The 27,788-nt window shown below is 41.5% G+C and overlaps 1 protein-coding gene across 1 annotated transcript in view; it reads left to right on the top strand.

Annotated features, from left to right (window-relative positions):
• TNFAIP8L3 (TNF alpha induced protein 8 like 3) overlaps window positions 1-27,788 on the top strand; it is a 46,501-nt gene that overhangs the window by 15,697 nt on the left and 3,016 nt on the right. The gene's annotated exons all lie outside the window — the stretch shown is intronic.

The raw sequence follows: 27,788 nt of genomic DNA, 5'->3' as shown, positions 1-27,788 counted from the left end.
CATGTAGCCACTAGCCGTTATTGACACCTCATGGCAAACTTCCTCCCCTTAAATTATACTAAAATACAACTGTCTCCCAGAGATGGCTGTAGACACAACTTGCCTAATACCCACTAGAAGCACTTTGTGGGTGTAAATTACACATGGAAAAAAGGAATGTGGATTTCAATTAAAAGTACACCCTCTGCTCCCAGCCTACAGACTGATTACACATTGTTTTACAGCTCAACAGTGCTGTGAGGCCAGGAGATGAATTAATACCAAGTGTAGTTGCTAAGGACCAGATTCACTTTCTGTCAAACCAGACAATGTAATTTTATACATTAAACATCTGGACTTTTGATTTTAATCTTGGTATAACAAAGCCATATATAGCGGAGACATAAAAGTCTTACTAAAGTAGAACTGTTCCTGAAGTGACATAAGATAGACTAAACAAACCATCTGTCTTAGGAATCTGATTTTTAACCAGAAAGAACCTATGAATTATAGTTAGCTTTACTCCTTTTTTCATTGTGCTATAACTTTTCCCTGGAAAAATCTAAGCTGACTGAAGGAGGGGGGGAAAAAAGTTTTCCAAAGTTTTATTGTCTACAGAGGAGACAAGGGAAAAGTAATTTTTCCTCTCAGGGAGTGTGCTACAGAGTCACTCTGGGCTGTGCAAGGAAAGCACATCAGAGCAAAATTACTAAAGTACAATGCATGAACAAAACTACCAGACAAAGCAACTGGGATAATGTTTAGCTGTGCTGCTGCCAGAAATAAACTAATCAGGGCTTGATGATATTCATTTGAATACTAAAGGAGTTACACATTCATTTCTCTCTTTGATGAAAATAAAATACCTCAACAAAAGCAGCTAAAATATAATGGAATGGTATTCCCAAGGACTATGTGAACTTGCACTGCAAGAAAACACCATTTCTGTGAACACCTCTTGAGCATGGAGCACATATTTAAAGTAGTTAACCCAACACTTTCCTCTCTTTCTTTCAGACTACTAAAGAATATCTCTGCTTTAAAAAAACCCAACAAACCAATCAGAAGGAAAAAGAAACCCAAAACAAAACACAAAAAACAAACAAACAAAAAACCCCCCCAGAAAATCACACAAGCAAGCAAAAATCCAAATGCTGCCAAAATAACCTTACTTCTAAAGTCACAGAGTAAAGAGATGTCCTTTAAATCCATAGTCAAACAGGCTGGAGGATGTGTTCCCCACACATAGTGCCAGCAGAGTTGATTCCTTGGTTCATGCAGGACTTTATCAAATGTCCTGCAAGACACCCCTGTAAGTTCATGACTAAAGAATTACAGTGTCAGATTTTTACTTCTAGCTTCTTTCAGCAAAAAAATCAACAACCTATACAAATAGCTGGATTCATTCTCAGTTCTATGAGATAATGAAACAAAACAAAACCGTAGTAACCATCCAGACAAACCCAGGTTCCACCTGTGCCTGCTACCAAAGCAACAAAAAGGATCACAAAACCTCTACCCTATGCAGACCCAGTAGTGCTGCAAAAAAATCTCCTGCCTCCCACAGAGATTGTGTGCTGGGCTGGAAGGAGCCTTGGTCCCACTTGGGGACTGTTCTGTGCAGCCTGCAATAGTACATGGGGCCCACAGGCACAACGTCTCACTGCAGCAAAAACCCAGACAGGAACAGAGCACATTGTGATACCAGCAGAACAATTCCTCACAGCCTCCAACAACAAACAGCCCCAAGCTCTCCCAGGCAAGAACGTCAGCAATACCAAGGAGCTGCACACCCACCTTGCAAGTTGTGTGTCCCCTGTTCCAGCCTCCTGCAGCTCCCTTCTCCTGCACGCTGCCCTGCAGTGCACAGCACGTCCTGCTCTGCCTCTCTCCCCTTTTAAGCACCAGGTGAAGCTGGTCAGTGCAGCCCTTAACCCACTGACGAGGAGCACTTGGTGCTACAGGTGAGACAGCAGCACCGTGCTTTGGCCAGGGCACTCTCCCAGGAAGGCTGCAGCAAGGCTGGCAGATGACCATGTTGCCTCCTGACCACGTTGCCTCCTGGCACCACTGTTCTTCCCTTGGTGCCAAATGCATTTGCCATCACAGGCTACAGCGCTGCCTTGTACAGTGGAGGTGCAGACGTAGGAATTCTGCATCCTGGTTGGGGTTGTGACCCTCAGGTTACCCACGAGACTACCAGTACTTAGGCAGACCTCCATCCCTTCCAGCTGGGGCTTTGCCAGCTCCCAGGGGCTGGGAGAAGAAGCCGTGTTACCACGTGTGTCTCCCGTGACTGCACGTTCTGTCTGTCTCAGATGCACAGACCAAAATGTGAAATTCTTTACAGAGAGGGTTATCAGGCATTGGAACGACCTACCCAGAGAGGTGGTGGATTCACCATCCCTGGAGGTTTTTAAAAAGAGATTGGACGTGGCCCTTAGTGCCATGATATAGTAATTGGAGTTGGATCAAGGAGTTGGACTTGATGATCTTGGAGGTCTTTTCCAACCTAATCTATTCTATGATTCTACAAAATTCATCTTATTTTGAGCCGTTAATTTTTATCCCCACTTTGGTACTTTAAACTTTTTTGGTTTTCCACTTCGGTTGGTCTTCCACTTTGGTCATTCCCATGCTCAAAATGCAGAATATAAATAGGATCACAAAGACCAATCTGCCGTTTCTTCCAGAATAAAAATTAAATCTGCACTATTGACATTATATGCGAGTAGCAATTGCTGAGCAGAACTACAGAGCAAGTCATAAAAAGATCCTGCAAGTATTAAAGGAATTCTGTTTTTTATTGGACTTTCAGCTGTCAGACTGTTTTTTAAATTGTCGATATTTTTGAAAAGCAGCGACAGCATTGTTTGTCTTGCAGTGTAAAGTTGGTTAATAGGTGAAATAAGTATCTTCAAATAAGAGTAAGGCAATATAAATGCTCAAAATACTTATGAGCATTATGTAGAAAAAACATAACTACCAATTTGCTATTAATAAAATAAATTTTTGTTTATTATGTAACACTGAAGCAAGGCCTAATCTTGCAGTTTTACTTCAGTAAAACACCCATCAAGTGAGGAATTAGTGCTAGACGTAAGTCATTATGTGGGAAGGATGCAGGAAAATATTTTTCTAATGAAATTTTACAAGTTTTTTTGGAGTAGATAGCAGGTATCATCAGCTCTGGGGAAGTTAAATGCTTAAGTGCCATCTCGCACTGTAAAAATCACACTGTTAGAGCCTGCAAGAGACACAGCACTGGAGTAGGCAAATGGAAATTTAGAATTAATTTACTGTCCCACTGGTAGGTTAGTCTAGGTGGAAGTTCTCAGTCTGGAAATGATGTTATTTGGGTCTCTGTTTCACACCCTTTACCATATCTTTCACGGTTGCTAAGAAACAGCAGCATTACAGCAGAGCAATCATTCCTACTTCAGTCTAAATTGTAGTTAATTAGCCTACGTGTGAAATGGGATTCCTACCAGGAGAAGAAAGAGATACAGTTTATATTTAAAAACACAAACCAACACAACTGACAAACGGATGAGTCGTTCTAAATGAAAATGTTCAAATGGCAAAAAGGTTTGGAAAGTTTACATTTCCCAGAATGTTTTGTGCTACTTGAGTAGAATAAAGGAGTCGTGATTAGCTGTGTCCCAAAATCTGTCCTTTTGCAGACCTTAATGAAAATTCTCAGCTTGAGTGTGAAATCTGATGGGTGCAAAAAAAAAGGTGATGTGATTGGATAAATTCAAACAAAAGGGATTTGTTTTCTGACATGGATAACGTACAGGAGGATGAGGTTTGCAGCCCAGGAGAAGGTAGGAAGTAGAAGATGCTACCGGGATTTTTTAGAAAATTTGAAGATATACTTTTTATATGGAAATTAGAAAAAAAAGAACCAGATACAAATTATTTTGGAGTAAAAATGTTTAGGTTGCACAAAGATAGCTGATTATCCTTGTCTTCTGCATTTCTGATTTACCCTAACAGGTGTAAATATTATGGTCTTGAACAGAAATAAGTCTTGGCTGTGTCATTTGCCAGGGAAATTTCTAATTAGTGCCTTTGTTGTACATAGCTGTAGTCAAAGGATTTTGTCATTTGATTTCCAAACATGAGTGAAAATTTGGTATTTCATTAGGAAAGAACAATGAACAAGTGTCTGCCATTTGAAACTCAGGACAGATCTGTCATTCTCTTTCTAGCAAATTTGAGGTAGCAGTAATACTGCTTTTTAACTGAGTCAAGTAAGAGAATTTTAAATACCTCAGAAACTGATTGCTGTGAAAGCAGTTTTTTCCTCTGTACAAATTTATATAATATACCATTTTCCTAAGTTCTGCCCGGACAGGAAAAGAATAATTTGCTTCAGTGTCTTTTCCTATTTCTTTTCCAAATATGGATGTTATAGGAAGACCTGTAACACAAATGCAGTGGAGCTCTCATTGAGTGAGACTCTCACAGATTATGTAGGTGCTAAGTGTTAACATTAATAACCATCTAGATCTATGCTCTGTCAGACAGCCTTCGTTTTAGTGGTTATTTGTAAGAGCCAAAATGCTTTGTGTGGATGGTTTATTAAGCAGAATATACTCTGCAAACAAAAAGATACTTGTGTTCAGTGTGCTTTGAGAGCTTTCAGATTATAAAAATGTAGAAAATATGTTTTAGATCCTTTTTTGTTAAATATACAAGTATTTTTGTGCGTGTGTTGCTATTTCCAGACTAAGATTCAAAAGTTATTACTCTGATAGTCTCTAAAGCCTCTATTTTCTTTTCTCTCCCTAATGTTAAAAAGATTTATACATCTTGTAAGAAATCAATGTTTATTTCATTTTACTACTGACTGGGATGTCAGAGGCCTTTTAAGATGTATTATAAATAAACACTTTGACAGAGGCCACATTGTCTGTGTCCCAAAAGAGAAGCCATGGTAATTTTTGGAGCACTCAGTGCTATTTTGGAAGTGAGATGAACGATTGTCCCAGGGGCATAAAGAAGCTAAAGTGTATGGTCAGGGATGGATGCAGCCTGACCTGGGAGAGGAAAATACACTGTACAGACACAGGCACATAGTGAAATGAATGAACTGAGCAGAACTGGGGGGGAAAGCGGGGTAAGACTTTCCCTTCTCCCACTCTTTCCTCTGTCCATCCCAGCTCTGGCTGAAATTCATATGGGTAAAAAAGATGCCCATAAGATACATTTCAGTAAGGACCTAAAGTCTATATACTGCTAAGGGGTTATGTGGGCCTTAAGAAGAGTTTTTCAGGGATTCTTTGTATATCCTATTACCCCCCAGATAATAAAATATTAAGAGAATCTTCAATTCTAGCCATAAATGGTTGTCCATGGTTGATCATGGTTGGTAAGAGTTTCATAGAAGCTTGCTGGCTCGTGAGAATGCAGTTTTGAAAAGCACAGTGCACATTCCACAATCTGTTTAAGGTTATGTGTTTAAAGTACATAAATACCTATTTTAGAGTGCCGTTAATCTTTGAATGTTGTTTTGAAAATGTGGCGAGGTGTGGTGCAATTCAGTGAAATGGTGAGTTTTGCTGTCGATTCCCAAATCTAATGCATCATTTGATTATAAGGAATGTTACTTGAGGGACTGACAGCCCTACCTGTGCCTAGCAGAGTGGCTTTAAATTATTTTTTATGAGATTAGGCTGTGAATAAAACTAACCATGAGTTGGAATAGCTCAACTATAATAATGACAAACTGATCCACTGTCTCATGAGTGCTCTTTGGCTAATGCCTCACAGACCACCTCTCTCCTGGCTTGCTCCTCAGGACTCTCAGAGTAAGAACTGCATTGACCAGGAGTAGCCAGGGTTCTGGCTGCCCATCTGCAGTGTAAAGGAAATGCAGGGATATTCTGCACATGGTCAGAAACTGTCCTCCCCCTACCCAAGGCTTAATTCTGTCAGTCTCAGCAAGAACTGCCATTGTATGGTCTCCCACACAGAGATGGTTGCAGTGTCCTAAAAGCATCAATTTAGGTGGTAGTTCTGTGCCCAGAAAACTTGAGATCCTGTAACCAACCCAAAGAAACCTTTATTGAAAGCAGTAGAAAGGTCTGTAAGTGCCAGTCCCGTAGTATAGGGTCACACAGAGCAGCATGGCAGGGTAATCCCACCCTGTAGGAAGGAAGGTGTGTGTCAACCCACACTCTCCCTGCAAGTCCCAGGACTGTTGAACGTTGTTTCTGGGATGTTCTCGTAAAGGCTGGTGGGGATGTGGACGTGTGACAAACGGATTTGGCTTCACAAATCCTCTGGCTGAAACTCCTACGTATGGCATGGGTAGCAATGGCCACTATTACAACATCTGAATTGTCCCAGCAGAAAGGGAGGAGCTGGCAGGACCTACAGACACTAGGCAAGGATTGCATTCCTGCATTCCCAGTGGCAGGCTCTGGCAGATCTCTGTGCTCCAGTGTTTCAGCTTTCAAAAGGAGCTTTTGGAAAAAAGGCTACGAAACAGCCACTCGGTTTCCACTTGACAGAAAGCAGCAGTTCAGCCTAACTGTGGATTCTTTTTTAGAGAACAACCCTAGAAATGAATCAGTGAAAGGCGCAGCACAGAATAGGCTGCTGTTTCAACTGGCAACTGCGGAATACACTTGTGTTGGGCTATTTCTGTCTTCCTTGTACAAGAATAATTTCCATCATTTTAAACCATTTTTCCAAGTTACACAAGCTGGCTTCATTTTCCAGCACTAATGGAGGATAAATAATTTTTATTTAAATCTCGTATATGATCATCGGCAACCAGACGAACCTGTAACAGAGCTGAATAAATATGCCAGATACACAAATGAGCTTGTGTATCTACTCCAAAGTGCTAGAAAAAAATAAATAATTCTGATTAGATCTTTGAGTGGCAAACTTCCAACCCCAGCAATAAAGGCAGGCCCTATGTACTCTGGAGCTGACATATTTCTGCAGCCCAGAACAAAGTGAACTCCAGCAATGGTGACTGTAGCCAGCTATGGAAAGCCTCATCTGCCAAGGAATAAGCACTCGATAGTCTACTGCACTGTTTTCAATGTTTTGTTTAATTTTGCAGATTACTTAACCTTTCTTCAGTTCAGAGTGCTTATATAGCGTTTAAGCTTCTGGAGACTTGACTAGGTTTTCATATTTACCTTTTTCACTGACATCTTGCAAAAAGTTCGTGGGCTGCTCTGGTCTGGGTACATCCCCCAGGTCTAGAGTCTGGGACTCAGCCTGGATATGTAAGTTTTTTAATATGCTTTACCCAGGAAATGAACTCAGTCCTCTGTGGAGAGCTGTGAATGTTTTCTGTATCAAGAGCTGGTACCAGTGCGATACAGCACGTGAGCAGTGCTGCACAACCTCACTCTAAACATCTGAGTTTCATCACATGAGTAGGGAAGAGAGTGCCTTATGGTTTAGTGGACTTTTTTGTTCTTTTGTTTTCTCTTTTTTTTTTTTTTTGTAATTAATCTCTCTTTATTTCCCTGCTAATAAATTAGGCCACGGACTTTCATCTGTCTCTTTGCATAACCTGAACAACACAGGCACTACCATGGAAGTCAATGTTTTTGGCTCTGCACTCTTTCCTGGAGGTTTTTTAACACCATCATTATCAAAGATTGAACAATGCAAATATAAATAAGCCATCAGATGTTATAAGCTTTGAAGCTTTGTATAAGAACCGGTCCTAAAGAAAAGCAAGAACTTAAGAAGCACCAGCAGCACTTAAATGGACAAGAAAGGAACCTTTCATGTAGTGAGTACCTGCAGAGAGACTCCTACTGATCACCATCACATGAAAGGATACCAAAGAGGAGAAGTGTGAGACTTCAGTTGTATGGGGTTAATACATTATCTATTTCCATCATGAAAAAACAGGAGACAGAACACAGGACACTGAGAAGTTAAAAAAACCAACTCAGCCTGATTTAATTGGAAAGCATCACTTGGCTGGCTTCTTTAGTAATTGTTGGAAGCCATCCCAACTCTCTATATATTTAGAAGTGATACAATTCAAGTCATAAATAATTTTTAATAAGCAACAGTGGTCCCAAAGTATGTGATTTAACCCTTCAGGACATGTGAGAAATAAGGTTGTTCCCTTCACACCTCATACATTTAGAACATTTTATGACAACAATAATTTTTCCATTGTATATTTCAGAAGTAGGTTATCACAATAAATGCATTTGGTATCCTATGAAATGACAAAGGCTTTGGACAGTAGGTAATAACAAATGCTGAAATAATTGATATTGTCAGTCCTATGGTGTCACAGAGATGAAATTACAATATCATTAGGGAAATCTACATAAGCATATGCAAGATTAGACCTGATTAAAAGGCAGTGTTGACACTACAAAATCCAGTGCTGCTGCGTTGTCATTAAGAATGAAAAATTACCTGAGAAAATTTAAAAATACATGTGTGTGAATACATATGTATGCATGTATATACCTACATTTTTCTGCTGTGTCTTTTTTATTTGTTTGTTTGTTTGTTTTTTCCAAAAAGACACTGAGTTTACAAGACCAAGATTTTTGGGGTTTTTTTTTGTCTACAAGACAATCAGCTCAGTTAATTTGAGCAGGAGCATTGAGTTGGATTCCCTATTGCACAAAAGGAACAACTCACTTTTTCAGCCAAAATCTGTGCAGCAAAGCTAATTAAAATGGCAGACACAAAAAGGAAGGGCTGTCTGACAGCCTGGGAGATTGACAGGAAATCATATGGAATTTTAGAAAAAAAATACATGCGTTTCCAACAATATTTCAACCAGCCAACATTTTCCATCAAAATAGCTTAATAATAACAACATTGCCAGCTTACATTAATGCTAGAGATAGCCCATAACTTGTGCTTTTCCCTGTTCTCCATTGCATAAGCAGATAACAGCCATAGTATTTGTATTTGTTCAGGCTTAAGTCTCATTAGGTGCAGAGTGGTTATTATTCTTCAGTCAACCTATTAAAACTAAATCTGTTGAGGAGAGTGCTCCCTCACTGGGTATAGAACTGCACAAGTTTCTCAGTGCAGGTGTACACCGTGCCAGGATTTACACCAGAGGATTTACCTTCTTATTTTAAAGAAGACCAAACAGTTTCAGAGCCTGGCTCTGTACCTTGGGACAGAGGATATAGGAAAGACCACAAATTATTTTTGATTCAGGGGTTATGTTTTTCTATGACTTCAGTGCAAATTTCAGCCATCCTGTGACTCATCTTTGGGATATTATTCAATATGGCTATTAAACATTAGATTGCATGAACAGGGTTACCTTAGCACAGGCAAAAATTTAGGACGTATTTGGCAAGATATGAGGAGATGTGGAAATCAATATTTTTTTAATTTAATTTCCCAGTAACGTCTCTTCATTTAACTCAGAACCTAACCTATAAAATGACAAAGCTATTTACATTAATAAGTTTAAGCAGGGCTTGGCTGTGAAATCCCTGGCTGTTAAAGAAGCGTGTTTTCATTAGTTTCAAGTTGCTTTGGTTTTAAAAAAAGCAACAAATAGTGCTGAAAATCAGCGAGGTGCCAAGGCTGGCAACGGGGAGTCCCCTGAGCCTGCAGCCATTCTAACCAGGGTACAGCTGAAAAGCACTGTTTTGAGAGCTGTTCTCTGGCAATGGAGAATGAAACGGCTTTTCATTCACTTTCTTCCCACTTCAGTGGGTTAGTCAGGACTAACCGAGGAGAAAAGGCTCATTATTGCAGCTGTTCAAAGGATGAGGATTTTATATTTTTACGTGGAAGTGGCTTTGCTGGTGTTGCCAACCACTCACAGTTAGTTAGTGCTTCGAAAGTGTTGCTTTGCTCCACCTACCACCTCGATAGTTCAGGTTATTTCTGCACATTTCAAGGAGGGAAAGCAAGACAGAGCAGCTTTACTCTCTGGAACTCATTCATGAGTCTGCTGCAATGTTGTGTTGTAAACTCCGCAAGGAATCGGAGGAAACTTTTCTCACTGAATCTTTTAAAGGTTCCACATAAACCTTTGAAGATGAAAGTCCATTTTTCTTGTATAACAAAGAAAGGGGAAAAGATTACATAGGCAGGACTTGAAGAACAGAGTGTGATTAGAATTGCCCATATTTAACACATTCACTAGCCAGGGCAATGATATCAAGAAATAATATAGAACTAAGACTATCAGAGATCTTATAAATCATGAGAGCTTGGTAGAATTAGCCTATTCTATTTCAAAACTTTGGGGGTTTTTAATCATCCACTGCACACATTTCTTCATTCCTATCTCTGAAGCTGTTTTTTCATTTAATGTTTTGGTGACCTGTGCCTGTTGTCTCTTCACTTCTGAAGGTACAGGAAAGACAATGCCACTAAAAGTCACTCCTAAATCTATGCATTGACACAAGTAATTTATATTCCCATATTCCAGATGATTTGTATTATTTTGTGGCAAAAAAAAGAAAAAAAAAGGAGAGATGAGGCAAGAACAGATACAGGAATATTTCGGCTTGTTCTCTGCTTGAGAAGTTGTCATAGTGAAAAATAAACATAACTAAAAGAAACTGGAAAATAGCCCTTCTCTTCATTTACTGATTCAGTCCCCAGTGTGGAGGATGAGAGCCTGAGCATGACAAAGATATAATTTCTGAATTCAGAACATTAATTCAGGCAGGAGCCACTGTGCAGTGCATGATTATGCTCTGGTAGCTGTGGAAAATCAGGATGATAACACCAAATATCCTGTACAGAGACAATACATCCTGAGAAACACAATGCAGGGAATTATGGCTGATGGGAATATGTCCCCTTTAAAATTCTCTAAAAGAATTAGGAAAGAGAATGTGCTGGATATTAAGTCAGTCCTGGATGAGAAATGGTTGGAGTCAAACCTAAGTACATCATGGAAAAATAAATTCCGTGTCATCATACATGACATCATAATTTTACATGGCCAGTTTAGGCCATCATCACTGATATCAGTAAAGACTTTCTTTTATGAAACTGTGAATATCGCAAAAGAATTCTGTAGGTAGAATTTTCTTGTTCATATGTAACCTTAAGATCTACAGGTATTTCAGAGACAGATCCTGACACAGCAAATGTTCCTCCATAAGGTAGCATTTTCTTTGCATTTGTAAAGAAAAAAAGGACAAGTACTTTCTTTAAACATTTTGTTTTCTGTAGCTCATCCCAGCAGATACCCAGGTGACTTTTTGTTACCACAACATCTTGGCCATTTGTTTCAATTTTTGTAAATTTCTCTTTTTAAAGAAAATGAAGGATAGAGCTGCCTCCAAATGCATATAGCTTCATTGATTGTAAAATAAAGAGCTTTTATGTGTAAATATAAAATAAGAAAGTAATTAAATGACACTAGAAGAAGCCATTACAGGCATATCCAAATTAAGACATCCAAGTGTACGCTTTTAAAATACTGAAATATGCTACATTGCCTTTATGGTGTTGCTCTGGTTTTTATTCTGGAATAAAGCAGATTGCTGTAGAATTGTCAAGCATCTCTAGAATTTTATGGACCATACTCATCACAATGTTAATGAGATTTATCAGGTTCCATTTGACCAGTTTACAAAGCAGTATCATTATTACGACTGCCTAGATTAAGAAAATCAGTGCTGCCCTGAATACATTGTGGCATATCATCACATTTATAACTTGTGTTCGTAGCATTAACAGCCTCACTTCACTAAAAATCACAGGATAAAAAGCTCTCTTCAGCTACTATCTTAGGATGTATCCTCTGTGCAAGTTCCAGGAAGAAAATGCACCAGCCAGCCCTGAACATGAACACGAGACCAGAGCACAGGCAATGACAGCTGACTGTCTTATTTTTACCCCACTGTCCAATTTGTCAGAAATCGTGCAAACTCCAACATGCTGCTTGGATTTCTAGGCTTTATCTCCCTATAAAAGAGACAGAGTTCTGGTATTTGGAGTTTTATTTCGCCAATAAAAGCTTTCCACAGGCAATTTCTATGTATATTAAAGTCAAATAAATGTCCACTGAAGCAACATTAAGCTGCCATCACTGGGCTGCACTCAGTGAGAGTTCACACAGTGGGAAGCAGGTCTGGCAGGGCTCACTGGGGTGTCCACTTGCCACAGGAAAATGCAGTTTTATCACAAGCATATTTTGCATTGGAGGGATGGTTGTTAAGCCTGTTGAGAGGGTAAAGCTTCTGCATGTGTTTTCTCTGTAAACATGAGAGTATTTAATATTTGGGGAGAAAATATTGAAAAGTAGCAAGGGGTAAATCATCACCTGGCTTTGGGCTTGAAAAAAGGACAGACAGCTGGCTGGTGGGGTGATGCTGGTAGCATTGCTCCTGCAACAAAACTTGAGAGACCTGTCACTAGGGAGGGCCCAGTGCTGCCAGGAGCTGAAGAAACGCACATGAGCAAAGGCAAAGGCAGCTGGAAAGCCAACATTGTGCCAAGGGGACCTCAGCAACAGCATCAGGCCCAGAGGAAGAGAGCAGATTGCTGCAAAAGAAACTATTTGAATAGGCTTGGGTGGGAAAAAGAAGAAAAAAATAAAGATAAAAGAAAAGCAGGCCAGCTCTTGAGTTTGGCAGCAAAACCAGCTCCACTAAGGTGAGGCCTGCTGAGCTAAATTGCTGCTCAGTTATTTGCCAAGGAAAGCTTCAAACATATTGAAGTGTAGGGCTTAACAGCAGGACACTAGCAGCTCAGATTAGCATTAGTTAAAATGAAATAAGAATAAACAAAAGGGCTTCTCTTCCAGACCTTTCCTGTTGAATATGTAATGTGTGATGTCTCTATGGGGAGGACTGCAAAGGTTCTCTCTTTTGGCTTAAATCATCCTGGGAAACTTCATTAAATTAATAATGACTGTTGGTAAAAGTAAAACAATTATTTTAGAGTATCACTTAGCTTGATGATAGAGTTTATTTAAATGTTCCTGCTACCAGTTCATTCCCCCTGAGCAATACCTGTGTTCAGAGCACAAACACTGGATCATCACTGTCTGGGCTCTCTGGTGCAAACCCACAGGAACCTCAACATTATTTTAGTATAAGAAATAACAAGAATGAATGACATGCATACAGTCATTCCTTTTAAAGACTCCAGTCTCTATATAAAAGCATAGAAATGTCTCATTTGATCAAAGGCTCTCTGCAGCAGTGATTGCTTTCTGCTCATTCCTTGTGTAATTAGATGTGGATGCCCCTGGGTTATGCTATGGCAACTGCAGCAGCACAGAGCAGGAACTACAGATAGAACTTGTTTCAGGAAAATCTCAACCCTATAAAATGCATGACCACAGGAGTCTTGTTTCTGTAGATAAGCATGTGATAGGGGTTGTTAGACCCACCTGCTAAAGGGAATAAGACCAGTTACCAGAACTGGGGTCCAAGTGACCTGGCCCATCCCTGCCTGAGAAAGTCCTCTCTGTGGACACCAGACATGCCACAACTGGTCAAGTCTCCCTTCAAGAAAGGAATTTACATTTTTCTTCATTGTAGAAAAAGTTGAATGGGAAACAAAGGATTGGGCAGAATCCATTTTTTTCCTACAGGAGTGATGAGAGCTGAGCAAGAAGTGGATTTTGTCATGCTTCTCCAGTCAGAAGGAACCCAGCAGAGCCTTAGAGCAGGACTAAGACATGCAAGATTAATTCTCTAGGAAAGAAGGATTTGCCAAGTCCTACAAAGCAGTGAGAGGAAACTAAGTAGTATTCCCCCTCAGGTGCCTGCTGAGAAAGTTCCACAGGCTGTTCACTCTTTGAATGCCATGTCAAATCCAGGAGAGATAAGAAGGGTCTAAACTCACTCTTGTACTTTCTAGATCAGCCTCAAGAAGCTGCCTATGCTTAGAATGGCTCCAGAAGGACAAGGAACTTGGTAGTGACTCTGTTTCTTCAGCATGTATGACAGACACTAAAAATTCATGCTGGAGATTAAGAAACAGCAACACTGACCAAATTCCCTTCAGAAGTAGAGGTTGTTTTGGTGGAATGAATTTTTGTTCTTAAGCACAGTTTTTCATCAGCAGTGTGGAATTGTCTATTATTCTATTACCAATAACCAGATACAAAGGCAGCAGTTTTGCTGGCAACTGGAACAATGAGGTGATAACAAAATGTGTGTTGTGCTGCATTTCTTTCTCTTAGTATCAGGCTGGACCTGGTTCAGGTCTTATGGAGTCTCTCTCTAGAGACTGTTGTGTTCAGAAGTTACATTTGTTGTATTCAGAAGTTACATTTCTGCATCACCCTGGATATTCAGCCGGATACTTTCAGTACATGTGTGGTATCATCACAAATCAACTCAGTACAAGTGTGCTCAGAGATTTCACGGAATTGAAACCACGAGGGATGGCACATTTTGCTTATCTGTGTTTGTCGTTGAGGCTTGTGCTTTCAGGGTTTTCTTTAGGTAACATAAAGGCAGTGATTTTTGCTTTTTTTTCCTCTGCAAATTCAATCCTGACTCCTTATAGCTGCAATGTTATGTAATGAGGATATGTACATATATATATATATAAACCCCACACAACACATTGCTGTTACTCACATGCCTCAGAATAATGAAACAGACCTTCTAAGAACTGTCTTGACCATTTCAGTATTTTTTCAGCATCTTCTCCATTTCTGCTTTCCTGAAATAAAGAGTTGCTCTGTGAGCAAACTTCTGCGCCAAGGGTGGTTACAGCTGCTGCTGTTAAACTGTTATTATAAACTCCCTGATGACAGCAAAAGCATCCCTGTTATCAGGATATTCCTCCTGGCATGATGTGTTTTGCAATATGTATACACACAACGAACAAGCTAAAAGTGCAAAACCAGATTATCTTCACTAGCATTTATCCTCTAAAGGAGCTCTGGCTGTCAGATATTATTTACACTGCTTGGGTCAGTTACCTCACTGTGAGGGTATTGGTGCCATGCTTAGCAATTTAATTTAAACCCATAACAAGGAAACTATCGTTTGTAGTCCAGTTTCTCTTCCTTTTTTTCCCCAGTGTAAACTCAGGATTTTTTCTTTCATTACCGTAAGACATAAAGACACCAAAAGTTTTGGCAGATATTGTTAATGCAGATTTTGAACCAAGGAGGAACAGAATTGACCTGCAGATCTACATTCCCAAGTTTTTTATATTTCCAGAGGAAATAATCTTTTGCTTGTGCTGTAAGGCTCAGTTTATATTTTCATTAGCCTAGACTAAGATTTTCACAATGGTCATCCTTCATGACAGGATTACAGAGGACGAGTCTGGAGAATACAGCAGGTGGTCTGGTTCGTGTTGGATGGATAGATATGTATCAGTTTGTGTCTTTTCTTCCACAGGGATGGAAGTCATCACATATTCCATTGTTAGTGTTTTGTGCATCTTGATCTTGACCTGACACTATAGTCAAGCAGTGTAGAGCAGATCACCCAAAGGATATAATAAAGCCCAAATCAGGCTTCATCTTAAACAGGGTTATAGATCACATCTGGGGCATGAGGCAACACGTGCACTCTTCCTACCAGTAAATCCCCAATCAGATGCACAAAAACTTGTAAGAGGTGGAGAGCGTGATGAATCCCAGCTGCATTGACCAGCATTAATTTTTCCTTTGCTCAGGAGTTTTCCATTCAGAATCTGGGTTGGCTATCTCCCCAGCAGCTAATCCTCCTCTAGGGACAGGGGGAAGAGAAAAAAAGAAAAAAAAATTAGTCAAGGATTCTACACAGCCTAATATTCCGTAACTGTAAAAATGTGCTTGGGGTGTTTGGTTTTTTTCTTTTTAATAACCAGGCAAACAGTAAAGCATTGTTTAAAACAATAAGTAGATGAAGACTCTTGTAGAAATCTTGCCCTCTTTGGGGAACAACACTAAACAGTAGACTCTTTTTTTCTTTCTAAGTATTCATGAGTTTTGTCTTTTCAGTTTCAGCTTTGCTGTTGTTAAGAAATTATTTTCTACCCTTTTCAGACTGAAAACAAGGCATTGGTTTCACCCTGGATCAAAAGTATTGACATACTGAATTTAGATTTTTCTTATAAAGGTGTGCAGATCTCTAGGGCTCATGTGTGAGCAGCTATTTCAGTATAGCACATTCTTAATCTGTTTTCTGTTGAAGAAGGGGAAATAAATTGCTAAACTGCAAGGAAAAGGAATTTACTCATTTTCTTGTCAGTCAGGAGAAGCAGATGACATTTAAAAATAAAATTTATAACTATACCATCGAACTAAATCATTGTAGGAGGATTCTACAATATCCATCCTGGTTATAATCAAACAGCAAGCAGGGTTTGTTTCAGCAAGGCCAGAGTGGGATTGTCTGTTGGAAGTCTCTAAGGAAATTGTCAAACTTTTAGTAGGGGAAAAATAATACTTCAAATAAATTAAAAGAAACCAGAGCAGGCACCATTTGGATATTGATATTATCAGCAGCTCTTACTCAGAAAGGAAGGATGCCCTTAGGTCTTTTATGGACTTGCACAAGCAACATTCCCATCTGGTATTGTGCTGGGCTCATAAAGCTGCAGCAGAGCATCAGCTGACTGGGGCTGGGTGAAACAAAACTGCTTCAATTGGCAATGAAATCCAGCAATGAAATCCTCCCTGCCATGGTGGTGCAGGCACAGCACGGACCTGCATCCAGAACCTGCTGTGGGTGCAAGGGTTTAACCCCTGGCTCAGAAGGGCTGATGTTCTGAGCACCCAGCAGTGGGGCACAGAGCAGGGCACAGCCCTGGGGCAGGCAGAGCAGGGATGCTCCTCAGGCAGGAGGGGGGACACTGGTAGTGGGAGTGGTGAATTAATCAAGAGCATGTTCTTTACCCCAAAAGACTTCACAAGCTGCAGTAACTCTTCCAGATCTGTTGTAGCCCTTTTTTACCTCCTGCGTATTTTCAGAATAGGAACTAAAATGTTGGGCTGTAGTTAGTGATACATTAGGTGCCTTTACAAATCTAGGCCTTTGCTTTCATGGAAGGAGTGAAAACTGTTATAAATACACAGTATTTATAACAAGAGACAAGTAGCACCCACATACCTTGTAAGTAATGATGCTGTGACATAGACAATATTTAGTTATATGACTCAAGAGGAGGGGCAAGAAAAACATTTCTTTAGTAAGTGACTTACACACCTGCAGAGTCTCTTCTATCAACAGATTTGGTTTGGGTTTTTTTAGTGGGATTTTTCTATTTCGTTGGGGGGTTTGTTTGTTTTGTTGGGGTTTTTTGGTGGTTGCTGTTGTTTGATCTGTTTTAAAAAATCAGCCATAAGATAAGCCTCACTTGAAACAAAGAATGTGAAACCTGCTGCAACATGAAGGCCTGATAGAAGCATAAGGGAACTTCTTTAGTGATACTCACATCATGACCCTGCCCTTTCAGCTGTATTATAGCCACAGCTGTGCCTCTTTGTCAGCTGTCAAACACCAGGCCCAAATGGGTTATAACCTGTAAGCCCTGATCTTCCATAGCCCTGTGATTAGTAAATGATTTGGAAGCACTAATCAGCATCTTCAAGGTATTTTTTCTTTTTATTTAATTGGCTCTCCCAAAACACAAAAATAAAGAATAACAATGAGACAATAAATAGTCTATGCTTCAGGTTAATTAAACTTTCTTTTCTTATTAGTTTTAAACGTTCTGATCAGTCTAGAGTGTCTGTTCCTGACTTGGGAAAGTGAACTGCTGTCACACTTCTTGCCACTATTATCCTCTTCATCTTCCCCTTATTGAACTTTGTTCTCTGGTATAAACAGTTTGAAAGCATGGCTGGAATTAACTGGAGAAATTCACAGCTCCTCTGGTGTTTTATTTAGGGATCTAGGGCATGTTTTTCCACTTGTACCTGATCTCTGCCATTGCTTTATTCCCCTTCCATTCATCACCTTCTTAATTCAAAACCAAATGGTCAAGCAACCAAATACCAAGGTAGGAAAACAATAGCACGGTGCTCATAAAAAGAATATATCCCTCATTTGCCAGATACGCAGATACCATTAACTTAATAGCTTAAGCTTAAGCTTCAATAGCCTTTCTCCTCCACCCCCCACTTCCCTTGGCCTCTCCTCATTTGCACACACACACTGTTGGGTGTTACCCCAACCCTCCCAGCACTCACACGGTGTCCCTGCACTCAAAGCAAAGAAGACTCAGTACTATTGTCAGAGAGTTTGCTTGTTTTTAAAAGACACCAACAAACAAGAAGAGTGAATTACAACTGTGCTTCCCACACCCAGAACGGCCCACCTTGTCCCAGGGAGGGGAGTATCTGGACAGCATGGCACAGGTGGAGCTCTGTGGTGCTGGATCCTGTCCCTCTGGACTCGGGGAGCTCAGCTCACACAACTGGGCAACCCACTTGGTCAGCAGCAGCTGGACACCTGCCACAGCTGCAGCCTAGTGTGGGTTCCTTGGAGTTTATTCACCTTGACCTTGTTTAGCAGAAATACTTATCCCCCTCCCTTTTCTTTCAGCCTCGTATTAAGCTACAGGGAAATGCCATCTCAGAGTTTCACAGCATCTTCAGACCAGCTACCCTTGGGGTCCCAATTGCTTGCTTTCTCATGGAGTTTTGTACATCCCTAGAGCACAGACGTGGTTATTTTTCATGCTATTCTTAATATATTACAGTCAAAAATAGAATTATTCTATGTAAAAGGCAAGGACGTTTTTATCTCTGGAGAAAGAGCAGTGTACTGCAACAGCAAGCAATTTGAAGGCACAAAAATAAACCCTCAAAATTTTCTTCCTGAAAGGATGAGAAATGGGTGGGGGAAAAAATAGAAATCGGGGGAGCAGCATCAAATAGCCTGTTCCTTAGCTGCACTTTATCTGTTTAAAGCATACAGATTGCACGGAGGCCGTGTTTAATATTTAGGGCTGATATTGCCAGGCCTTGCTTTACTAACAGCATATTATTTTGTTCCTGCTGGGAACGACCAGCTCCTGCATGCTAAAGAGACTTCTGTGGAAGGAACAGAAAGCATTCGAGCTGCAGAAGCACAGGGAAATCTGAACTTCCTGTTAACCAGGAGTGGTGCCTGGGGTAATTGCCAAGCACCAAGCCCACAAAAGTACAGATGCCTCCAAAGCCCTCCCCTTTCCCTCACCCTGCCAGAGGAGGGGTTAAAAGAATACATGGAAAGCCTTATTCACCCTGATCAAAAATCCAAGTCATTCATGAAATAGGACTGAAAGCCCCCAAGTGTGAGTGTCACAGTGTTCAAACACCTCTTCAAGTTTTTGTTCAAAGCAGAATCTACCAGTTTGGGAACTGGTGATGAAGTAACGCTGTGAGTAAGATCATTGACAAAGAGAAGTTGCTACGATAATTGCATCTGGATAAAACAGGACAGCTGCAAGATCTTGAGAGATTTCACATGACTTGTGAGAGTTTCAGTGGCAAATAATACTTTGGCAGGAAAATCTTTTCTTTCCAGGATAATTTTTATTTTTGTGTGGAGGAACGCAATGGTTGTATCCTTTTAAAGAAGCCTATGAGGCTTTTTTCCTTAACAAGATACTTGTTTATCATTCATTATATGCCTGATGCTCCCCCAGAGCCTCTGTCCCATCTAAGCAATAAACAGTCCCTTAGCACTCATCAAAGAACTCGTTAGTGTCCTGTTGTGCAAATTACATGGCCAGACATTAAAACAAGCATCATTTTCCTATAGAGATAATCATCATTTTGTTAACTGCATATTTTTGCTACATAGTCCCCATGATAGCTTCTTTTTTCAATGCAGTGTCTTTTTGAAAGGACAGTGTAAGAAATGTGGTAATTGTGGAGAAGGCAAAGGACACTAAACGCAACATGTCAGGGACCAAAGTCTTCAACAGTTACTGCCCATGATTGGCTATAGAGCATATAATAAAAAAAAAAAAGTCACTGACAGTTTGAAGGCCAAAAACTCCTGAATAATTCAAGATGTCCCCTAGTGCCACCAAAGTGTGGTCTGTTGGGCTTGGTGAGCTGTCCATTCTTAAGTAAGATCCTGCTGTAGTGTTTGGGGTATGTCAGCATGCCTCTTTGCTGTAAAAGACTTCTTTTTACCAAAACTAGCATTTAGAAAAACATACCAATATAATCATAGACACCTGTCTCAAAAGACAAGAATAGGATTAATAGGTCATTGTAACCAATCCTCCCTCATCAAAACTCTGCTGTCAGTGTGGAGGCTTTTTGTTGTCTTGAGTGTCAGGCAGAGCTAAATCAGAATTTTCTTGAGCAGGGTTATTGAGTCTTTTCAATGTATTTTGCCCATCAGCATAATGAGCTGACCTTGAAAGACTTCAAAATGCGTATAAAGTACAGTGGTCAGTTTATCAAAACCTCTTTTAGTTGCACAGTAAAGCTTAAAAACCCGAACACCACAGTATTTTACTATCACTCCTGGCAGAGGGACTTGCAACTCCTGAGCAGTCTCAGATAAGAGCAAAGCCTTGCTCCCACTTCACACATGTGCCCTGGGGTGCTGTGTAAGCAAGCTCTGCATCATTTACACTCGCTGCCAGTTGCCAAGAGCTAACCAGATGTGTTTGCTGCCTTGGCAGAGCCTCCCCACACACTGCAAAATTGGCGTGAAAAGTTGAAAATGAACACTTGAAATTCACTCTGCAGAGGTGCTGTTCTCTGTGCTGCAGCCTGGTTCAGGCTTTGGTTCTGATACGTGTTATCAGGTTAATAAAATTAAGAGCTTTAGTAGCCACTTCCAAAGAGGTGAGTGCTGCTTGTGTGTGCCAACTAGTCCCTGGCAGGCTGGACCCAGGGCTGGGTCCTTACCAAAGCAGCTGCTGCCTGGTACAGCCACTGGGTTTGTGGGACACAGCACAGAGATGATCCTCACTGAGCCCTTTTGTCAGGGAGTGGTTTCCTCTCTCACAAGCTGGATGTGAGCTTTCAGGATATGACCAAGTGCAGTATCTCATTTGTAATGTCAAATAGCAGCCGTACAGAATCACAGCATGGTGTCAGCTGTGCCACAGATCCAAGGGAGTGCCTGTGAAGCTTTCCACACCGTGAGCCAGGCTCAGCTCTGGGACAGTGCTGTCATCCAGACACCACTTGCCAGCTACTGCCTTCAGACGCAGGAGAAGAACACACCAGTGTAGTTCAATTCCCAGCCAGCTACCAGGGGCAGCAGGAAAGCTCAGCCAGCCCCTTTCTTGGCAACTCCAGCAGAGCTGATGGAAACTGCAGCTGAGCTCCTCTTCCCTGGATAGGTTCCTGGAGGCATTACCCAGAGGAGGACAACAGTTTAACTGCTCGATCTGCACAGCTACTCTGAAGAGAAGGGGCCCCCCAGCCTACCATCACCTCCAGTAGGTATTGAAAGGCAACTCCAGTATGTAGCAAAAATATAGTACTAGTGAAGTAAATGCCAGATTCAAGCCAGCTGCTGAAATAAGACTATCCATCAGAGCCTCCAGTCTGTAGGTTCCCAGACAGAGCTTTTTTTGCAGCATAATTGCTGCTCATCTAAAGCACTAAAAGGAAAAAATGTTCTCTTTTCCATTCAGTCATGTTCCCTCTGTACAGGGCCATTTCTGCCATTTCCAGCATGTCCAAGTTTTGCTTTCAGATGTTTGGATACTGGTAAGTTCTCCCAGGGTCGTATAATTATCAGTCTGTAATCTCCTGTTCCACTGCGGATATGAGCAACCCTTTTATGTTCACAGTAACAATTTAAAAGTGTTAAAGTTTGAGCACTGGGCCCCCGGTGCTTACACATGTTTAAATTGGCCCTCCCTGAAAGCTGATATATTCCATCTGGTCTATTGGATTTCTTGGCTTAAAGTTACTGGAAACACTGAATGTTTCTTCTGCAGTGATCCTGTAGCTGTCCAAGAGTAATACACTCACAGCTCGTGCCCAGGCTGCTCAGGACTAAAACACTATGGGAGAAGTGCTTTGAGTGGACTTTTTTTCCTGTCTGCTTTTAGAGCTATTTTGAAATCTGAAGTTCTGCAATTCGCTTTTCTAATCAGTCTTATAACATGTAAGTGATACTTGAAGGATAAATAAAACACACACATTAGCAGCTCATTACTGCTAACATTTTGCCTGAATGCTACAAATTAAGCAACTAGATTTTTTTTTGTATTTATGTCAAGAAAAAGAACCATTACAAGGAACTCTGTTATAATGAAACAAGCTGCCACCCCACTTAATTATCAACACCAGCAGCAACACTGGATTAGCCATTCAGATATCCACTGTAAGAGCTTCACAATACAGCTGCCTCCTTGACGTTCTTCCTCATTGGCATTCCCAGACTCTCCAGACTCAGGGGCAGGTATATCACCAAATTAAAAGAGAGAGATACATTCAAACTGGATCACAGAAGTCATTAAAACAGTCCGCTCCTACAACAATTTTCACGACCCAGCTATCTCACACTGTAGCAGACTCTGAGAGCGTGCCTGGCCCTTGGCTTAGTCCACCTCCCACAAGCCTGAGCAACTGCTTGCAGCTGGAGAGGAGCCCACATCTCCAGCAGCACTGCTGACTCCTTAAAGCCTGTCTTTTGCTGCAGAAGCTGTGTTGCATTTTAAAAGTGAAGATTCAGGGGTATTAAAAATATTTTAGCCTCTTCATCATCTTTACTTTCTTATGCATTTCCGTCTTTTTCAGTTAAGATTCAGCCCTTTGCTTGCTTCCAGTACAGCTGGAGCACAGGTGCAAGGACCTTTTCTGGTTCCCATCACCTCCCCTTCCTGCCAGGCTGCAGGAGCCCACTGCAGTCCATGTTTTTATCTCAAACCTTTAACTTAAAACAGCTCAACTCACCTCTCTAGGATGCTCTCAAGATAACTCAGTGCCCCCTACACGTACATCACTTGGCTGGAAAACACAGCCACCACCAGCTGCTGGGAGATGGAGTTATGCTCACAGTGTAGGTGGGAAATACACGCCATGTGTGTCTCACTTTAGAGTAGATGAAGTCAATGGCTGAGGTAACTTATTACCCAGTACAAGCTGCAGCAGGCACTGGGGTAACAACTGCCTGTCCGCTATAACCACACGGGTGCCACAAAGCCAAAGAAATCCCTTTTGTGTCCCTTCCCTCCAAGCCAGCCTGCTAATACAATAAAAAATGCACTGGACAAACTCCACAGAAACTCTTCAGATCAACTCCCTCTGTCTCCATTTTTGTGGTCAAGCCACACTCCCTCCAGATTTCACTTCAACATGACTTTTAGCCATTTGCCAGGGGAGAAAATATCCTGGCTGCAAAATGGTATTAAGGCTTTGACTAAGTGGCTGACTGGGAGGAAAATGGATTCATGTGCTTAGGGGGGTTGTTTCCATGTCCTCATAATTGCTCTCAGCCAACGCCGACCATGCTCTCCCCTGGGCATAGTGGGAGCATCTTCTGGTTGACTGGTTTCGCCGTGTTGTTTTGTACAGAGTGGCTGAATGCGTATTTACATGAAAATAGTATTGCTGAGTATTTAGTTCTGACCATTTTGTACTTGGTACAGCCATCTGCAATCAAAATATTTCAAGAATATTACAGATGTTCTTGCATTTCAGTCTCAAAAACTCCTAAAATATAAAACTCTTACATCCGCTCGCTGGAGTTGCCAAACTTTTTCCGCACTTCTGTTATTAAGCAACTCTGTTATTAAGCAATCCTGTTATTAAGTTTAGTGGATGTGAGACATCTTTGTCGTGTTCAGCACCGTGTGCCAGAAGCTGGGCAGTCACTGGTGGGGAGTGGTGTGTCCTGGGCACAGGGAGCCTCTCCCCTTCCTCCTGCCCACAGCTGGGCATGTGCCATCCCCTCTGCGGGCATCACGGCAGGGGAAATACAGGGCTGAACAGTTGCACTTCTTGAAGGGTTTGCTATGGGATCAACCCCATCACAAAGGGCTTTTTAAATAGCTTTTATCATACATAGCTCTCTAGATGACAGAGAGAGGGCGAGAGCAGATCTGAAGCAGAACTGGCCCTTCCTTTGGTAAAAACTATTTTCTATACATATTTTCTATAATGGAAGCTAATCATTACCCAACAAAGCAGTATGCTTGGCGGGTGGTTTTTCATTTTTAGCTTTGGTGTAATGTTCCTGAAAGCTAATAGCATCTATAATGTCGTTGCTGATTTGTTTTGCTATATGAAAGAAAGCAGAAAATAGAATTGCCGTATGTAGGAGGTGAAGATGTATTTTGTGTAGTGAGCAACGTGCTGCAGTAAGAGAAGGCTGCCACAGTAAACCTGCTGTCCCCACGAAAGCCTGAACGTAATCATGTGGCTTAAACACTTGTGATCTTTGAAAGGCAAGGCGTCACCTGGGTGTCTGGGCACGATGTGATTTTGCAGGCAGGAATCCAGGCAATCCATCCAAACAGCCTCTCTCACTCTCCAGTGCACCCTGAATTTAAGTGAAGCCGAGCAAAGCCGAGCACAGCCTTTGAGAGCAGCCCCCACGCCGCTGTCTGGGCTGCACAAAGGGGCTGAGGGCTGTAGTCTGCTCTCCTCCCATCACACACACAGCTCTGACCCCCAGGCAGCTGGAGGCCAGGACAAAGCTCTGCAGAGCGCCCACCCTGGCAGCTTGGAATGCACCCCTCGTCCTCCTCCTGAGCTTCTCAGCAGTCCTCTGACGTGGTGGAGGGATCATGGCAGTGGCTGCAGCTTCTGTATTTATCAGAGCACCACAGTATGCTGCAGATCTGTGCCCCCACCAAGCCCACCGGCACCTCTCCTGCCTGGAACCGTTGACTGGGATGGAGCACATGATCACCAGCTCCTACAGATTGTACAGTACAGAGAGCAGCACAGGTCATGGAAGGAGTCGGGAGAAAGCACAAAGTATTTGGATCTGCCTGGTTTCTGAGGGCTGGCTTGGCTTGGAAGCCAGAGATGCCATGGCTGGAGAGACAGGAGCACAAAATGGGGAGGGGGCCAGAGCAGGCATAGGAGGCAAGAAATTGGGGTCCTGGTTTAAGTAGAGGAGAGCAAGAGCTACAAGAGGAGGGGGAGGATATAGCACAGTTGGTTAGAGCATGGTGCTAATAACACCAGGGTTGTGGGTTTGATCCCCATATGGGCTAGTCACTTCAGAGCTGGACTCGATGATCCTTGTGGGTCCCTTCCAGCTCAGAATATTCTATGAGATCTGTGTGTGCTCAAACTCTGTTTAAAAGGTAAGAGACTTTCAGACCACTACATAGATGAATTCAGTACCTGGATAATTCAGTACCTGTGAAATTACTAGGAAAGGAGAATATACTGATGTTTAGCAGCTCCAGTGCAATAACAGATTTCTTTATTTTACTTCTAGAAAGATGAGGAGCTCAGTCTCATGATGTTAAATAGCAGATTCCACACTTGGGAATTGCCATGGAAAAATACTCCAGCCTTAAGATTCAGTTAAACTCAGACTGCTGCTTTCTGTCTGGGCTGCCCCTTTCACAGCCTGCACCTTTCACTGGGAGCTGTGTCATCGTCATCTGAGCTACCAGACCCAAAGGTGTCATGCAGAAACAAACCCACCTTTGAAGATCATACTTTGTTCAGTTTTGTGGGTGAGAGAGCCAGGACTTTGAACAGAGAAACATACATCAGAACTATACTTTTTTTCATGACAGAAAACCCTCACTTCTAATAACTTTATTAGAAGCTTTTACATGCTAATTTAGCATTTAAGTTTGTCTCTCAGAGATCACATAGATGGGAGAGCAGCTGGATGAGTGTGTGTTTCAGAAGGTGCTGGTGGTTGTGCTGATCCTGGGTTCCCCAGTGATGCACTGGTGTCCCAAAACCATGGGGGGTGTGATGGGGAACGTGGTGCTTTGCTCAAGACAGCTGCTGGCTTTGCTTCGAGCTGCAGAATTGCCACAGCTCTGCAGAGATCTCCCTGCAGCCTGAGCCAAGCTGGGCTCTCACCTGGTGAAAGCGATACAGAGACTGAAGTGTCATGAACTTCAGCAAAATTAATATTCTAAAAATCTACTGCAATTATATTCAGGTTTTGATCAAAACAGATACTGAGCAACTGCATCCACTTGATTAATAGAAACACTACAGAAACAGACACTAACCATCTACCATTTTACTGTGTCAAATGCACATAATTATTCATCATGGATACTATTTATATACCCACGTACTGCTAAGTGAAAGAATGCTTTCATCCTGGTTTTATCATTTCTAGATTAAATCACAGTTTTTCTATTTCCTTCAGACAGCAGCTCAGCCCCACAATTTTCTCTCCAAATGACAGGCAATTCTTTTAAGCACATTGAATTATTTTTTCCAGGTGGTGGTTCAGTTGAAATTAAATGTTGCTCTTTCAACATTGCTCTGCAGTACAGCTGTAGCACACAAAGAAAGATGACAACTTTAATATTCCAGCTAACTTGAAAATCAGGATTTAAACAGAGGACTTTAAATTCAGAGCGTTATTTATTTGAAGTGTGCTGGCAACCAGCACCTCTTTTTCCCTCACCCAGGGGTGGAAGGAGCACAGGGAGGAAGAAGAGGCTGCCATGGGTCAGGCTGTGCCACGAGCAGCAGCAGACAGCCCTGCACTGCGGGGTGACACTGTTCATGGGCTGAGGATTGGAAAGGGACTTGGAGCTCACTCCACCAGCTTAAGACTCACTCAGGCTCCACAATCAAATCAGTCCTGGAAGAGTTGATTTTTATTGTCATTTTTAATCTCTTAGGGGTTTGATTTCCCAGCAGCTGGTGAAGGATGCAGTTACCTCTATCCCTGGCTCTGGTCTCTCAGTGAGCAGAGCAAGGTCTCCAGCTGGCAGGGAAACAAGGGCACCTCCTTTGCATGAGCAGATACTGAGAGGAGATGTGAGGGAAAGGTGAGGAAGGTATCTCGTACCAAAGAGGCCACTCTGCCATCAGTCGGAACTCACCAGCTGTACACCCAATACACACACTCATCACTGCTTGGCTGCAAGGACAAAGTGCCCTTTGATCCAACAGAGACTTCACTTCCCCAGTATTAACCTGGATGATTATTTCATATCCATATTTCCTTTACTTTGTCCATGTAGAGTCAGTTAGAAGCCAACATTATTGTGAAAAACAGAAGAAGGTCAAATTAATCTGTACCAAGCACTAGAGAAACCCACGGGATAAAGCCCAGCAGGAGTAACCATGTGCTGGGGTGCTCTGCTGAGGGAAACTTGCACAGATGGGTAAAAGATAAAAAATCCAAGATAATTATTTGATAAATGTAGAGCAAATAGCTCAGGTATTTTTGTCTGGCAACAATCACATGCACAGAAGCACCAATGTTTTACAAAAATCACATTCTGTAATTTTGCAAATTGGCAACAAAAGGGGAAGGAATTATTATTACTAGAGATCAAGGCAAAATAAATCCTTGCTTACGGATCTGCTTTATTAGCCCTTATGTGAGATGCTGCTTAGCATAACTGTGGCACAACAGTGCCTCCCAATGACCAAAGTGTAACTCTCTCAGGTTCATACATTGCTTGTCAGTATCTCATTTTGCTTGTCTCTGATATTTTATGCATTGTTTTGACCACAACATCTCAGCAGATCTCTCTGCTAAGAAAGCTTTAATATTGAACTTCAAAATTAAAAGACTATCAGCGTATCAGCATAGATATCCCCTGCCAGAATATTCTGTTCTTTATGTGCGAGCAAATAAAGTGATAGCAAGACTTGAAACATGGCTATCTAAAACCCCAAGGATACCTGAAAATAATGTGTTGGAAGTGTTCCTGTTACTGCAGTCATGACTATATGTCAGTTAATCAATGTCTCAGTTAAGCATGTGGGTACTACTTTTCTTAACTGATTGCAAAAATAATTCAACAAATAAAATAAACAT

The sequence above is a fragment of the Neopelma chrysocephalum genome, unplaced genomic scaffold (assembly GCF_003984885.1).
Source record: "Neopelma chrysocephalum unplaced genomic scaffold, ASM398488v2 Primary Assembly neopelma1_75, whole genome shotgun sequence".
Classification (NCBI taxonomy): domain Eukaryota; kingdom Metazoa; phylum Chordata; class Aves; order Passeriformes; family Pipridae; genus Neopelma; species Neopelma chrysocephalum.
This window is presented reverse-complemented; position numbering and strand designations above follow the sequence as displayed.